Below are 4,823 nucleotides of genomic sequence, written 5' to 3'. Positions count from 1 at the left end.
ATTAATTTGCTCCCCCATCGAGCAAATTAGGTACAAGGCCGATTTTTAATGTGAGGAGTAGAGGGGAAATGGGGACTAACTCCCCGGGGAGTAGGGGAGCTGGATAGTGACAATTGGTATGAAGGGTTTCCCCTACATTGACCAATGTCTTATCTGTGGGGTCGCCCTCACATAGGGTCTTTGTTTGCAGTATCTGCCGGAATAGATACTACACTTTGAGATATTAAATCTTTTATTCATGTTAAAAAAATACAGTCAAAATCAACGATGAACAAAAAACTTAGGCACATGGCCAACTCAAAAGGGGGGATTTTGGGGGTCGTTGGTCATCCTTGTCACTCCAGAACTAAACAAAGTCAGAAGTTTCTCCCAGCTAGTATCTTCTTTCACCATAATACCGCATTCACCCTTTCATATTTGGGGACGTCCTACTTAACTCCCAATTTTTAAAACATTTTTTATTGACGTGTAAAAACAAAAAAGATAACAATAAAATGGTACAATAATTCATTTGTGTCGAGGGCGGGGGAAGAAAAAACAAAAGGTGATTAGTAGGACCCTCCCAACCCCGTCTAGTTTATAGACTGCCCGTTCAACTAGGTTTGTAAAAGGAACCTCGCTTCTACGGGTCAGTCTCTAGGTGGGGATGCCCTCTAGATGGGGGTGAATGGAGAAAAGAAATTTTTGTGGGTAAGGGATGGAGGTTAGTTTGTATTTCTTTTTCTCCAAGATAGGTAAAATTTAGAGGAAGGGGTGAAAACAAAAATTGCAGGAAAGAGGGGATGGGGATCTTGGAGGCTTCCTAATCGGGGAGGGATGGAACACACACTCAGCTAGCTGAGAGGCTACTTGTTAAATTTTACTTTACAGAACTGCGCGTTCCACACCTAGGCGGGGAACACGTATTCAAATTTGGCTCCTCTTCGTACACACAGACTTGCCACATATATCCATCTTCTGTCAAATGCCGCGCGATGCAGCCTTCTTCTATCACATCTGATCTTCACCCGTAGTTGGTGTTTAAAGAAAGCGATCAGATCTTGATCAGAAAAAGACAACACCCCCCGGAAACCTTGCAGACGCGACGTCCAAATCACCATTCTCGCCACGGCCAGGATCGTAACATAGACCATTTGTCTTTCCCGGTCCCACGGCGGTCTCACGTTGTCCACAACATTGGATACAGTAATTGGGCGAGGATGCTCAGGATCGATGCGAGCCGTCACTCCGCTGACATACGACCAGTACTGGCGGAGTTCGCGGCAATCGAAGAAAGTGTGATCCGTAGTTTCTACGGCCGTTGTCCCACAACGGGGACAATCAGGCGACTCCAAAAACCCAGGACTGCATTGTATGCTGTTGAGTGGAAGTGCATTTCGGGCCAATCGCCAGGTCAGAGAGAACTCCGAATTGTTCAGATGACTCGAACCTGGCGCCCAGCTCCACGCGGAGCAGATCTTACTCTGCTGCCACCCCAAACGCGCGCATAGCAGGTCGTCGGAAGCCCCCTTCACTAGATCCCTGTGGAGTTCCCTACGGGTAGCAGTCACAAGGTCACTGGACCTTGTTAGTCGTTTTAGCGCGGCTCGGCACTCTTTCATGTAGGCAGATTCTCCCCGCGGCCTGCGACGGCTCTCGATGGAAGGGTCGAGAACGAGGTCGGGGAAGGCAGCAGTAACCACGGAGTGCCACGGTTGGTCATCCTGCATATAGTGGCTCAGGAAGGCCAGCCTCTCAGCATCTCGATGACACTTCAAGTCCGGCATTCCCAAGCCTCTCTCACACGGACGTTGAATACAGACCTGTCTGCTCACCCAGTGTCTTCCTCTGTCCCAAAGGAGTGAGGACAAGAGTTCGACAAGAGCTTTTAGGTGTTGTGCAGGCAGGGGAAGTACGGCCAGTCGGTAAAGGATGAGAGGAAAGACGTAAGTGGCGCACGCCTCAGCTCTACCCTTTAAGGAAAGTTTCCTAGGAAGCCACGAATTGACTGCAGCTTCCACCTTTGACCGTACCTCCAACCAATTCTTGTCAAGCTGGAGACCCGGTCCGAACCACACGCCGAGGATCCGGACCGGGCCATCTGTCCAGCTGAAAGGCGCCGGGAGGTTTGCGTTGCCACTCCATGCGCCCAACCGCAGTCCTACCGACTTGTTGCGGTTTATCATGGCCCCCGTGATTCTTTCGTACTGTGTGAGTGCCTCCGACACGACCTCAATGTCTCTGAAGCCCGACACGAAGACCGTGACATCATCGGCAAACGCGGATACCTTGGCAGCTGAGCCGCCAGGCAGAGCCATTCCGCGCAGGGCCGAATTTGCCTCCCCATGTCTCAGCTTGCGGTGAAGAGGCTCCAAAGCCAGGACATAAAGCAGGGGCGACAGCGGACAACCCTGACGAACCGACCGAGAGATAACAAAGGGTTTCGAGCGCTTTCCGTTCACTTGCACGACAGCCATGGGCTGGCGATACATTATGGAGATCCACTTGCAAAAGTCCGGTTTAAAACCGGCGGCCTCTAAGACAGATGCCAGGAAACGATGGTCGACCCTATCGAAAGCTTTGGACAGATCTAAGTTGATCAGCGCGGCTTCCGTGTCGTGGTCTATTCCCCCCTCTAGGATCGTGCGGATCAGGTGCAAGTTGTTCTGAATCGATCTCCCCTTCACAGCGTAGTTCTGTTCCGGTTCAACCAACTCGTCGATAACAACCTGCAGCCGATTCGACAGGACCTTGGCCAAAATTTTCAACTCTGTGTTTAGCAGAGTTATGGGCCTGTAGTCGTCTAATTCTTCCCCTCCATGCCCGTCACCTTTCTTCAGCAATGTGATCACTCCCTTGGTCACCTGCCCTGGGAAGGATCCCTTTGTCACATTTGAGCTGGTGCACCTGCAGCTAGACTCGCTCCTGGACAGAGAGTCGCCGACCTGATAGGTCCCAAACTGTCATCCAAGCTTTAACTTCTGTCCCATTGATGAAATGTTGCACCCCTCTGCCTGTTCTAGAAGTATTTTAGTGGTGGATGCTCAGATGTGAAATAGAGTCTCTTGAGTGTTGCGCAGTGATCCGGTTTTTGTATTTGAAAGGATGTACACTGTTGATGAAATTAAAGAAACGTATGGTAATGATGCCCCATAATATGACCTTGTAAAACGCTGGCATCGTGAATTCAAACATTACCGGAAATTTGTAGAAAACAGCTTCCTTCTGTTATTGATAAGGCATCTGTTAGTCAAGTTGAAGCTGTCATTTTGAAAGGTTAACACATTAATATTCGCCATGTGATTATGTCTGATGGAGTCATTATCTTCGTTGAAGAGATTCGATTGTTATTCGTTCAGACTAACAAACTAACAGTAAAATTGGCAGCTACTTGGTATCTTATAGATTTTAAACATGAGTTTTTTTTTAAATTCTGTTTTCACTCCAACCAAGGCACAGTGCCACTTTGATGTTTTCCAATCCTTCAGAATTCATCTCCAGGGATAAATTAAAAAAAATATATAAATTGTTCAAAACCAGTTAGATTAATTTAATCCTTTAATGAAACATGCCATGGGGTAAAATGCTGCTTATATATATATATATATATATATATATATATATATATATATATATATATATATATATATATTATAAAACTCATATAACCTATAAGTATGGCAAACCACTTATAATTCAATGGCTATAAGTTTTCTTTTCAAAAATAAACAATTATAAACAGAACAACAAAATAGTCAATTATAATAAACAGAACGACTCATAGAAATCGATCTTTATTCTTTTTTCATTTTTATATGCTTTCATAGAAATATTTCTGTTATGTCACAAAAAATTATTTTCTTTACGTCACAAGTGTCATGCTCATACATTAATTCCATAGCTAATATAACATACTGACTCAACGGGTCACGGGTAGTCTAGTCTAGTATATATATATATATATATATATATATATATATATATATATATATACGCCCTTATATAAATATATATATACATATATATATATATACGTCTTTATATATATATGTATGTACATATATATATATATATATATATATATATATACAAAAAGTACATGCACAGTAATATATATATATATATATATGTATATATATATATGTAGTAACTACTGCTTAAAAGATTCATTTGAGTTTGCTACTTTTATGCAAAATTATAAAGTTGCCAAAAAATCCATGTGCTCTTATGATATTAGCAACTTATTCACTTGTGTCACTATTTTGGAGACAATAGATATTTGTACTGATTTTTTATACAGTAGTCAGATATCACCTCCTTCCATTCCTGAAAATATATTTATTGAATTAATGAAATTTGCCACAACATCGGTTGAATTCAGTTTCAATAATATATCGGCAAATAGATGGCGTGGCAATGGGCTCCGCACTTGGACCAATAATGTCGAATATATTTGTTGATTCCTATGAAAAACAATTGTTATCTGGACCCATAAAACCGTTAGTCTACTTTCAATATGTAGATGATACATTTTGCCTATTCAATAATCAAACAGAGGCAAAAAAATTCTTCACATTACTCAACAAAATGCATCCCGTATTAAAGCAATTCTAATTTAGCCTTCCTTGATGTTCACAGGAAACATGAGTTGGAACAGATACATTGAGAGCATTGACTTGAATGGCTTTGAGACTGACTGGTTGTAAAGTGGGTGATCATTTTACATTAAATTAATACAGAAAAGTGATCCCCCACTTTATATCACAAAGTTACAAACATAAGTACAGCATGTAGTAAGAATAGATACTACACTTTGATCTTAGCCAAAAGGCCAAGAAAAGGGT

The 4,823-nt window shown here is 42.6% G+C and overlaps 1 pseudogene; it reads right to left on the bottom strand.

Annotated features, from left to right (window-relative positions):
• Nucleotides 1-4,685: 4,685 nt before the first annotated feature.
• LOC145288369 (U2 spliceosomal RNA) lies at nt 4,686-4,823 on the bottom strand (annotated as a pseudogene).

This window comes from Euprymna scolopes, chromosome 11, assembly GCF_053919585.1.
Source record: "Euprymna scolopes isolate OS-2025 chromosome 11, ASM5391958v1, whole genome shotgun sequence".
Classification (NCBI taxonomy): domain Eukaryota; kingdom Metazoa; phylum Mollusca; class Cephalopoda; order Sepiida; family Sepiolidae; genus Euprymna; species Euprymna scolopes.
Note: the sequence above shows the minus strand (reverse complement) of the source record. Positions and strands in the feature narration are given on the sequence as shown.